The 12193-nt window shown below is 38.1% G+C and overlaps 1 protein-coding gene across 5 annotated transcripts in view; it reads right to left on the bottom strand.

The window, feature by feature from the left end:
* POC1B (POC1 centriolar protein B) overlaps positions 1-12193 on the bottom strand; it is a 95580-nt gene that overhangs the window by 26317 nt on the left and 57070 nt on the right. The gene's annotated exons all lie outside the window — the stretch shown is intronic.

Below are 12193 nucleotides of genomic sequence, written 5' to 3'. Positions count from 1 at the left end.
GCAAGAGACAAAGAAAGTTTGGAGGAGACGGCTGGGATTCTGCAAATAAGTGTATAGCTGAAAAGGTGCCTCAAATCAATAGAAACAAACAAAATATTCTGAGTTTGGGGAGACTTTCGAGCACTGCTCACAAGATTTCTAGCCCAGCAAACTAAGGATATTCACAAGAAAACCTAGCTCCATTTAAAAATAAGTCAGTGGGGGGAAAAATATAATAAAATACATAAATAAATAAAAGTCAGTGGAAAACAGGATTCACTTAATAAAAATCACATGTAACCAAATCTGATGGAAACTGATGTTATCATCTATTCTACAAAGGAAATAAAACCTGCACACACCAATAGCATTAACACCACCAAAGAAAACTTACACACTTACAATTCCTGCCACAAAGAGTATCCTTTCTTAAAAAACAATGAACAAAATAAAAATGAAAATCAGTTAATAGGATGAGGTTGTGGATCTGGGGGGAGCAGGAAAAGAAAGCTAACAACAAAGCCCTGTCAAGGAGGTAAAGCCATAATATTATTATAAACGGGATTTAAAGATATGATAGCTCAACTGTTCTTACCAGGAAGCTATATCCACACAATCAGGCTGGAATAAGCTATGATGAGCACACCATATGGCACACCTCCTGGATAATCAATGACAGTGTGTCTTAAACACAATTCTTTTTGGTGAGGATTCTAATACTAAGCTAAGGATGCGTGTGCTTGCTAAAGTCTGGTATATGCAGAAGATTTAAGTACTCAGGCAAGTGGAAATAGGTAATGTATAAAATCCCAAAGTAGGCTCTGCAACCAATTATTTGTAAGCATTGACACTAGGGCTATTTCTCCATATGCTCCCAACCAGAGGTCCTCAATACTTGTCCCCCTTCACTCCCCCCAAAAATACTCGCTAGGCTTTTTTGACTACTATATTACAGGACAGTGAAAACATATTTACAGGATAAGCCATGTTGATAACAAGGAAGCTAAAACTACGATACAAAGTGACAAGTCATGTGGTCTGGGTAGCTTAAGTATTTGGGGAGAAGTAGAGTGTAGGAGGTCAGAGTTTGAGCTCCGGATTTAGTCCCATCTTGGCCCTAGCTTGCCTCCATCACTTCATAGTTGGTGTGACTTTGGTTACTTTAACCTCTTTAACACTAATTTGTGGAGAGAGTCTATGTGCATTCTCAAGAAGGAGATAAAATGTTTAGTCGTACATAAAATGGTGGCTGTTTTTATGGAAACCACAGGCACGTAAGGAGAATGCTCCTAATGTCTATAATACTATGTATGTCTATAATACTATATACCTGGATGAGCAAACACAAGATGGTAACGTTGGCAATCCTTTTCAAATTATTTTATAAATGGAATGCAACACCCATCAACATTCTAAAAGGGTGTTTTTGGAGAACTGACAAAATAATTCTAAAGTTCATATGGATAAATAACAGGCCAGAATATCCAAGAAACATTTGAAGGAAAAGCTTGTGCACTATATTTTGAAGAAATACTTGAAGCAACAATAATGAAAAAGGTATGATAATAGATCGAGAACAAACAGATCAGTAAGACAGAAGACAAAGTCTCAAACAGACACAAGTATACAACAGTTTAGTTTTAAGAAAGTACAAATCAGTAAGGAAAGCAACAATACAAATGGAAGATAACTTTGTTAACTACAAATCTGTACCTTATGATCAAAATTAATGGATTTAGAATTTAAGGTCTAATTGTCAAAAATAAAACCTTAAGAAGAGTAGCTAGAGATATATTCGGGGAGTAGGGAAGGACTTCATCTGCATCAACTCCAAAGAAACCATAAAATTAAATTAATGATATTTTTCAAGAAGTTAATGCAACTAAACCTATCAATAATCAGAAAGAGAATTCAAGGGGAAATAACAAAGAAAACATACTGTAGATAGCAAAGGGGGTCAACCTTATTAATTAAAATGACCTAAGGATCTGGGGCACCTGGGTGGCTCTGTCAGTTAAGCATCCCACTCTTGGTTTCTGCTCAGGTCAGGGTTTTGCAGTTTGTGGGATCAAGCCCTGCAACCGGGCTCTGTGCTAACAGCACAGAGCCTCCTTGGGATTCTCTCCCTCCCTCTCTCCCCTGACCCCTACTCATTCTCTCTCTCTCTCCCACTCTCAATAAATAAAATAAACTTAAAAAAAATAAAATGACCAATTTTAAAATGAACAAAACAATAGAAAAATGGCCAAAACATACAAATAGGCAATTCTAAGAAATACAAATGAGTAGAAAAATGAAAAGAAGTCAAAGCTCACAAGTCACGGTTCTTACCACACACATCAAAATGGTAACCATGGGAGACAACAGATAGGTTAATTATTTCGACAGTGGTACTCATTTTACAATGTATTGATATATTAAAACATCACATTGTACATATTATAACTATATCCAGTTTTTGTAAAAAATGAATATTTTTCAAAAGCTCACAAGTTGTTAAAAAATAAAAATTAACATCTATTACAAAGACTTTTTAAAAATTAAACAATTAATAATTAAATAAATATAACACCTAATATATATGTTTTAAGGTATGGGAAATGGGCACTCCCATATATTATTAGTGGGAATCCAAATTTGTATACACATTCTAGAGCGAACTTGACTTACAGTTTGTTTTTAAGTTCTTATCCTTCTTTTTTTTAATGTTTACTTATTTATTTTGAGAGAGAGAAAAAGCGGGGGAGGGGCAGAGGAAGAGGGAGAGAGAGGGAGAGAGAGAAACTCCCAAGCAGGCCCTGTGCTGTGGGCACAAAGCCCAAGGAGTGGCCCGATCTCATGAACCATGAGATCATGACCTGAGCCGAAATCAAGAGTCAGAGGCTTAACCCACAGAGTGCCCCGGGAGCCCCTAAAGTTCCTATCCTTTGATTCAGTAATTCCTCGCACAGAGTGTGCTTCTTGGTTCCAAATCCACCATTCAAACTTTGTTTTGTGATGCTGACACTGGGCCCCTCTGCAAGCTACAGCTTTCTCTTTCCAGTGGCTTCCCTGGTAGGCTTTGCCAAAAGGAGGCCAGAGGTCAGAGGAGAGAGATTCTTCCCCCTGTTTGATTGCTGCTTGAGTCAGCCTCTTCCCACAACAGCCTTGACCCTGACCGAGGCACGAGCGCCAGGTGGCCGTGCCCCTCACAAGTCTGGGTCCGCCTCTGCTGGGTCTGTCCTCTGAGCTTGGAGGGCAGGGCCTCTTCTTCAAGTCTCTGAGCTTCTAACAGCAGCAACCTTTTCCTGGGAGACTATATTTTACATGTTACCAACAGTTGTCTCCTGGTAATTTTCTGTTTCTTGTATTTTGTGTGAGGGTGTACATGTGTTTTCTCATTTTTTTTTTACTACTTTTCATTCTTTGTATAATTAGGAAAAGTTACTGCTTTTTTTTTTTTTCAACATACATATTCACACTACACAGTGGTTAAAAGCACACTCTCTAAAGCTAGATAGGGTTCAAAATCCAGTTTTGTTACACACTGACTGGATGACCTTGGGTAAATTTCAGATGCCCAGGTTAGTATAAAATACATACAAGATGCTGAGAATTCCACTAAATGGATAAAAATATTTGTTTCCCTTGACAAAATTAGAATCATATTGCTCATAATACTTTTTTCACTTAATACAAAGATAAATAAAATTCATATTTAAAAACTTTGAAAAATAAAAATCACACTTCCCTATAAAGATATATAAGTGATTTTTAACTCTCACTTTGAAATAGTTTCAAACATACAGAAAAGTTGCAAAAATAATGAAAGGGACTCTCATATATCCATCTAGATTCATGTGTTGACATTTTCCCACATCTGGTATATCATTATCTATTTAATTTTTTTTTTTCTGAATCTTTTGGGAGAAGCTATAGACACTATGCCTCTTTTATCTAAATTACTGTAGTGGATATTTCCTAAGGACTAGACCATTTCCATAAATGGAAATTTAGCATTGATACTATTATCTAATATTCAGCCCATATTACATTTTTGCCAATTGTCTTAATCATGTCCTATATAGCAATTTTCCCACTGACCGAGGATCAAATCCAGAATCACACACATTGTATTTAGCTGTTGTTAAATATGGTATGGCTATATAATAATCCATCTACTAAAAAAAAAAAAAATAATAATAATCCATCTACTGATATATACTATGCTTTTATTTAACTAATACTCAAGTAACTTGTATGTGCTTTAGTAAAATAATCCAAACAAATACATGAAAAGTAAAAGAATTTTGCCACCATAAACACTGAAACCTAGCAAAATCCTGTAGCAATTTAGAAGGCAATTTAAAATGTACATGTAATACACAAACCGGGCTTTATGGCAGCCATCATTACCTCATGCAAAGGAAAGAGAAAACACTGGAGGAATTATTTTTTTTTAAAGGTAAATTATACTAAAACATTCTCCAGTTGTAAAAATCCATTTGAAATGCAAATGATCAGGGTCGGTTCAAAGCAACAGAGTTTTACCTATGCTTGAGCATGTATGACATACCCACAGTATGGGACCTTCTACTGATGCTTACCTCAGAAAGTAAAAGAAAGGAAATTGAAAGACACAGAAAGAAGCAGACAAGGACCAGCACTGGGCCTTAGTAACCAGTTCACTTGGATTATAAGGGTTTTTAATCTCTCTGAAGCCCTAACATATTTTACAAGTCCTAGTTTCATAAAGTCCAAAGAAATGACGAAAATTCTTATTAGCAGACTTGCTGACTACTTCCGCCAAACAGTTAACTGCCAAGTGGCTAAACAGAGAGAAGGACAAAGCCACCTGGCTTTACTGTGTCTGCAGCACCCAACAACTCAAAACCAGACAGGTAGAGATGTACAGAACCGCTGAAAGCGGAGTTCACGGTTTTCCACGAAACTCTGACAGACCCACAGGTAGCATTTACTCCACAGTAAATCATCCTCTGGGTCAGCAGCAGGAAGCTCATCATGGGCTGACGGTCCAAGAGACTGGGCACTTTTCAGAGTGCTACTGTAGTAATTTCCTGTGTGAAAAGCTCACTGCTGTTCTTGCATTCCTCAGGGTGCATTTCTTCTCATCTCAGAGGATGTTGCTCTTCCACAGGAAGAGGAAGGAACCAGTTGTTACTGGATGTGTGGGCAGAGAGAGCTGTTGGGCATTTTCAGCATGCCTCAGTCTCAGCTGTGGGAACTGGGGGTGCGGCTTAGAGCCCTAGACTCGGACCGAGCGTAGTCCTGCACCAGTTAGGAGTCATAGCTTACAAAGACAGAATTTCTGACTGACTGGGTGTCATGGGATCTACCCCCAAAACCAAGAGCACACTATACACACTGTATGTTAGTCAACTTGACAATAAATTATATTTGAAAGAAGAAGGAGGAGGAGGAGGAGGAGGAGGAGGAGGAGGAGGAGGAGGAGGAGGAGGAGGAGAGAGACAGCAGCTCAGGAATTTGGAAGGCAGAAATAATACCTGGAACTTCACACCTCCAGTTCCTAGAAATGTGCTAATATTCTGAAGGAAATTCTAAAAAGTACTCTGTTGAACTCCTAAGTAACGTATTTTATACAATCTTTTTGGATAGAGTCTCTTTATTTTTGTTTGTTTGTTTTTACATTTCACAGAGAAGAGTTTAAGTCCTAAATCATTTTTGTTGAAATTTAATTAGAATAACAGTTTTTGGTAAAAGGAAACCCTCATTAATGTAAGCTTTCTTTCCTTGTGACCTGGAAATTGGGAATGAAGCTCAAATTAGTATATTTTTCAGTATAGCTAAATCAAACAGTTGGGACTTATGGCCATTATGATTTATATTAAAAACTACATTTTATTTGAAAGAAAAAGAAAGCTTCTGACCCACACTATTAATCTCTTTTTATAGTTGTACTATCTTAGTAAATTTTACAGATGATGAGATCTGTGTCTTCTAAAAAAGAAAAAAGTCATGTTCCTTTAACAGACTAAAAAGTTTTAGTTGGATCCTTTTTTTTTTTTAATCAAAAAACACATTTTTTAAAGGTCAACTATCACATTCACAACTGTTGGTAGTTTTTATAACATATGGGTCATGATATACTTCAAAAGCAAAGATACGGCTAATTGAAAATAGTCTCTTTCCATCTCTAATATTTTCGCTCCTATCTCTAAAATAACTTGTATCTGGAACAAAAAAAAAAAGTGGTCTTTTCTTTTAAATGGTAAAGGATCTGTGAAAACATTTTCTTCATTACCTCTGTTGATTATCATGTATGTCTTATTTGTAAAATGTCTTTCGCAATTACTTCATTTCTTACAATTTCAAAGGGCAATGTTTTAAAATTATTTCTCAGGGCGCCTGGGTGGCTCAGTCGGTTGGGTGTCCGGCTTGGGCTCAGGTCATGATCTCACAGTTTGTGAGTTCAAGCCCCATGTTGGGCTCTGTGCTGACAGCTTGGATCCTGGAGCCTGCTTCGGATTCTGTGTCTCCCTCTCTCTCTGCCCTTCCCCCACTCATGCTCTGTCTCTCTCTCTCTCCTTCAAAAATAAATAAAAACACTAAAAAAAATTTAAAAAAAATTTTTTTCTCAACCCTGCTAAGAATTCTTTTGGTTCTATTAAGCATCTTAGAGTTACATTTAACTTTTTGAGTTACCAGATTAAAAGAAAAAAAAAATTACTGTATCCTACTTGACATGTTCACTATTGTCGAAAATGAAGACTAAAAGTCTTTTACTAAAAGAAGGAAAACTGTAAAAGGTACCAGCTAGTGAACCCGAATACAGATTCTACAAACACGTATGTTCATTTCCTTTCAAATGCTTAGAGCAAGGGCCAGGAGAAAGATACCCCAGGGCCACTAAACCAATGCCCAAGGATAACATTAAACTGTTTTTCTAAAGCTTAGTAAGCAGCAACAAAATTACAAACAACACACCTAGTTTCAGAAATCCTATGCTAAACTTGCAAATCAAAAGCCACCTTATAAAAATATTGCAAAGTTTAAAAACTTAAAAAAGAATCTCACCTACCTCCAAATTTAGAGGCGGTTTATACGTAAAATCAGCAATGTTAGGGTACAGAAAAGTAGTGAAAGCGGGAGGCTTGTGCAACCTGATTTTTACGGATTTCCCTGGAAAAGTAAATGGGGAATCTGGGGACAATAAATTGCATATTACCATTTTACACTTTCAAAGTGATAAATTTTAGTTTTGAGACATTTAGGTTTGCATGCACTGCGTTCTTTCAAGTAAGTCTTTCCAAATCTTTGCTTACATAAGCAGTTAGGAACTGGAATCACTCTGAACTAGTTATGCAATGTTGTCTAGTAACCAGGACAAACTGTTGCCACAACATCCGTGGAAATATCCTCTCTGTATCTGCAAGTTTACTCTTTGTATGTCCATATATTTTGTCAATGCATTAATATTTTTCAGAGAGCATATACTGTATGACTATCTCCATGAAAGTGGGTAGCATTTTTGTTTCTAAAAATATGCTGAAGCACAAATCTTTCCAACGGGGAAACCAGTGCACTTTGCTGAAAAATACAAACCTAAATGACATCTAGGAAGGAGTCGTGTGTTTTTTACCATTGCGCTCACTTCCTGAAGTCACAGCAATAGCAGAGGATCTCTTGCACTGATTCAACTGATCACTTTCCTGATCCTAAAAAAGGATGTAGTAAAACCACAGTTCTTTTTCCCTCAGCAACCCCTCTGGCAGAATGATGCAGAGCCAGGAGATAATCTCAGCTGCCCTGAGGTTCCTCAAGGGTACACCTTACTGTCCCTGGGGAAAGGAGACAGGGAATCGCACAGCTGACATCAAACCTGTCAGGAAATCCTCTTGGCTCTGCCTTTAAAATACATCCAGAATGGATCACTTATCACCACCTCGTCTGCTACCACCGTGGGTCAAGGGAGGCCTCTCTGCTGACTATTCATTAGCTTCCTAACCAGCAAGTCTTCTTGTTCCTCCCCACCCCCATCCCCAGGGCGATTCTCCACAAGGCGGTGGCCGCGGTGAACACATTAAAACCTAAGTCACACAACTCCGAAGGAAAGTCTCTGGAGGCGCCCACCTCACTCTCAACTGGAGCTTCCAGCACTGCTCCCACTTGCCTCGAGTGCCTTCCCAGGTACCCGTGTGGCATGTTCCCTTCATTCCTCACGTCACCTCTCGCATGACCCTTGTCCTGAACATACTACCTAAAATGCACCCTTAGTCCTGTCTGCCTTTAGTGCTTTCTACACCTTTGCATGTTTTGAGCCTATATGCGCTGGGCTCTATTATGCTATACAGTCTGTTTTTTAACCTGTGAACTCCCCGTCTTCCCCACTAGAATGTTGAAAGCCGGTTTCTCTGGGCAGGTATTATTGTTCGCTTTTTCTAAAGTCAAGAACAGTGAATGGCACAGAACAGTCACTAAGTGCAGGCTGAGACACACGTGTGCTGCAAGCAGGCACATCCCTGGCCTTTCACTGCAGGGGCTACCCGGTGAGGCAAGCAACTTAAAGATCCCAAGCTAGACTGATGTACTTCTATTACCGTGGTACGTATTTTCAACTATTTCTGAGGTGTCTACTTACAACTTGCTTTCCCCAATTGGAATGTCCCGATCAAAATCCTATCCAACTCTGGTTAGGTCAAGAATTGGTCAAAAGTTTCCTTCTAGAGGAGTCCTCTAGTTTTCTCCAGCCCATTAGTGATCTTTTCAGAATACTTCCATCAATAATCTCTTATGGCAATCATACATACTTTTCATCTAGTATACTGAAATTGCCACTTGTTTCTTAAACTCTTATTTCTATTGGGCTAGGTTGTAAGTTTCTTGAAGTCAGGTAGGCAGCTTGACAGGCCACTGAGCATCTCATGTAATGCTTTCATGCACTACAATTTTAAATATCTTGACTGCTGGAGCACCAAAACCCTTGATTTTTTTTTTCCTACAATACAATCACAAATTCTCCATGTATTATAAAGATTAATTTGACCTGAAATATTGTCCCCAATTCTAAGGAAAGACATCCACATTACGTTCATCTTCTACACAGTGGCCAGAATGAAGAGGAGAATCACTTTGATTCTCAGGAGAGAGTCCAGTGTTTCGACAATCAGAAGAACGTGTACAAGATTATCAATTTCATTTTGTTCATTTGTAGGACAAATAATAGTAAAATCAACACATCAAACCTTAGGAATATAGTTTACCTAAAATATTTTAATAACTCTAGAGTATTTAAAACAATTTTTTTATAATCAGTATTTTTTTTAAAAAAAGACTTTACATTAGGATTCAGAAGAGAAATTCCTATCTTGCCTGCCTTTTGCAGGGAAGGAGTGACGATGGGGAAGGGTCTAGAACATCCCATATCACATGTCAATGCCAATGCTAAATGCTGTTGTACAACTTTGATGATAAAATCTTGGTCTGGTTCTAACTAAATAAATGAAAACATTAAAAGACTCAATGGAATCTTGCAAAACCCTTAGAAAATCAGTATATAATAAGTAACAATGTAATGAGAATAAAGATTCAGGAATGTGAGATCAACATTTTAAAACTATATCTATATGAGAGCCAGTACAACCCTTTACAACCACCCCCCTCTTTCTTCTTCTTTTTTTTTTTTTTTTTTATTTAAACAATTAAGCTTTAAAAAATGCAGATTGGTAACAGCTTATTTTGATGCTGAAATATTGTATCAGATTTCCCGCCTGGCATTAGAGGCACAAGTGCAAGTCACAGAGCTACCAACTGTTACACTGTATGCCACAATTTCTTCTCTGTAGTAAGAAAGCACCAGAGCCCAGATATCAGTATTCTCAGATCTAGAAATCATCCTGAATGTAACAGTAAATCAGGTCAAAGAAGCAACAGAAGCCAACTGTTCCCTATACCATAACAAATCTGCTCGCATCCTACTAGGAAATTTGACAAATTAAGGTTTCAAGAGTAATCTTTTTTATGCCTTATCTTGAAAATTTCTTCCAGTCTTCTACAAAAACCAAACGAATAAATACCCCAAACAAGAGTGATCACAATAACAAAACCCCAAACCACCTGTAAACACTATGTGTTTTGGCTTCTAATATTTCTCTGGGTTTTAAAATTACAATGACATGCAAAGTTCACATCACGAATACTCAGCGCAGCGGTGCTTCATGCCACAGTAGACACAAATATCCTCTACAACTATGCCTGATTTGTTGTGCAGAAGGAACAGAAAAGCAGCCGAAGTACAGAGGGGACTGCAGATTAAGACTCGCCAGTAGATTAATGGAACATGAACATTTAAAGAGATTTCACCATAGTTTTCTTTTCTTTTTTTAATGTTTTTAATGTTTATTTTAGTTTTGAGAGAGAGAGAGAGCGAGCGAGCGCACAAGTGGGAGAGAGACACAGATAGAGGGAGAGACAGGATCTGAAGCAGGCTCCAGGCTCTGAACCGTCAGCAGTGCCCGAGGCGGGGCTTGAACGCATGAACTACGAGATCATGACCTGAGCCAGTCAGATGCTTAACCAACTGAGCCACCCAGGCGCCCCTCACCATAGTTTTCTAACCAATTATCTAACAGTGAGCTAAAAGAAAGATATATACCTTGACAATTTAAAGGAAAAAGCGTTAAAGATAATCTTTATAAAAAGATGCTTTATGAGCATCTAGTTTTGTCTTTACAGAATGTCCTAGTAAAATAAGTAACATCAGGAGTCTTTACACCTTACCTGGGGGCAAACAGCTATCTTCCAGATTGTAAAAGAATCTACTTAGAGGGGATTTCATTAACCTAATGCTAAACCAATTTAGGGCAAATATGTTTTTGTTTTCCTATGTTTTGTTTTATTTGTATGAAGCATCAAGCACACAACTCAAAGTAACAGTACAGTCTTCTTTGTAATGTTTATATGTTGGGTTGAGCCATGGGGAAATCACTGACATTAGACCATTTTTGCCTACAGAATGGCAATTTCATATAATCCCACCTAATATTATCCCTTATGTGGACAATAATTGTACTCTTAATCTTATTAGTTTTGTAGCATAGCTGCAAACTTGTGCATTTATCATACAAAATTGTCCTCTCAAAGTCCCACATACATCATAGTCCCTGAGTTAGGGTCCTATAACATGGACTAGTTGACTTGGGCACCCTCGGATTACCATCCAGGGACAGACACCCTGCTATCACTTGCTCGGTGGCAATTATGCCACTTCCATAGCATACTCTCAAAAACATCTGCATCATTCATGTCATGAGACCTTGCAAAGCTTGAAGGGTACTGGCAGGGAGAGTGTAGGCCAAAGATTTTGGATGATCTGTGATATTTTCTAGGTCAGGCATGCCCAACTTTATAGACTGATAACCTCATAAGAAGGCCTCAAATCTCAGAAACCACCTAACTTTTTTGCTCCTTTTACTACAGAGGCAAAACCCCAACCCATTAGAATTTATAAGTTTCAACAGCATTCCTTTTGAGTAATTCATTGAACAAACATGAATGTATTGAGCACTATTACAAGTCACCAATCAATATGGCAAGAATTGGATGTCTAGTTAATTTTTAATGTCATAAGTAAGCTACTAATGCAGAAATGCTAGGAGGGATATTTTATAAACATGAATACTGTAAGAGACAAGACCACAGGCCTGCTTGAGGTTCTAGGTGTCACCACTGATTACTGGACTTCCTTCCCTCTGACAATCATCCCCTTGGTTACTTGCCCTCCTCCCAAGCCCCCAGGCTGATTTCTTGTGGGTGGAACTTCTCATGAGTGATCTATGAGTATTCTCTCCCTGGGATTAACACTGAAAGAACCCTTTAATACTTTAATAAGTACAGTTCTTTCTGGTACAGGACAGATTCAGGATGGACTAGTCCTTCTGCAGGATTCCTCTACAAAAAATACTATTCTTGACATATGCTGGAAAGTGTACAATGTCATAATGTCAAGTGTTTTGGTTTATTTCCTTTCTTGGCCACACATTAATAATCTCTCCAGAATATTTAACTATACTGACACCATCCGAGTAGTGTCACCAAAGACCATGCATGCAATGCCTCCCATTCATTCTTAGGACTAGTTGTGCATTGACTAGCAGGAGTTGATGGCAACGATGATTAGCCTTGCAAAGGCTAACAGACTCCAACTGAAGTCTGAATCTTTGACTTTACACTGCGCAAATAAATTATATGTATGTAG

Source organism: Panthera pardus, unplaced genomic scaffold, assembly GCF_024362965.1.
Source record: "Panthera pardus isolate Hobbes unplaced genomic scaffold, ASM2436296v1 HiC_scaffold_6, whole genome shotgun sequence".
Taxonomy (NCBI): Eukaryota; Metazoa; Chordata; class Mammalia; order Carnivora; family Felidae; genus Panthera; species Panthera pardus.
The sequence above is the reverse complement of the archived record's forward strand: the minus strand, read 5'-3'. Positions and strand labels throughout refer to the sequence as shown.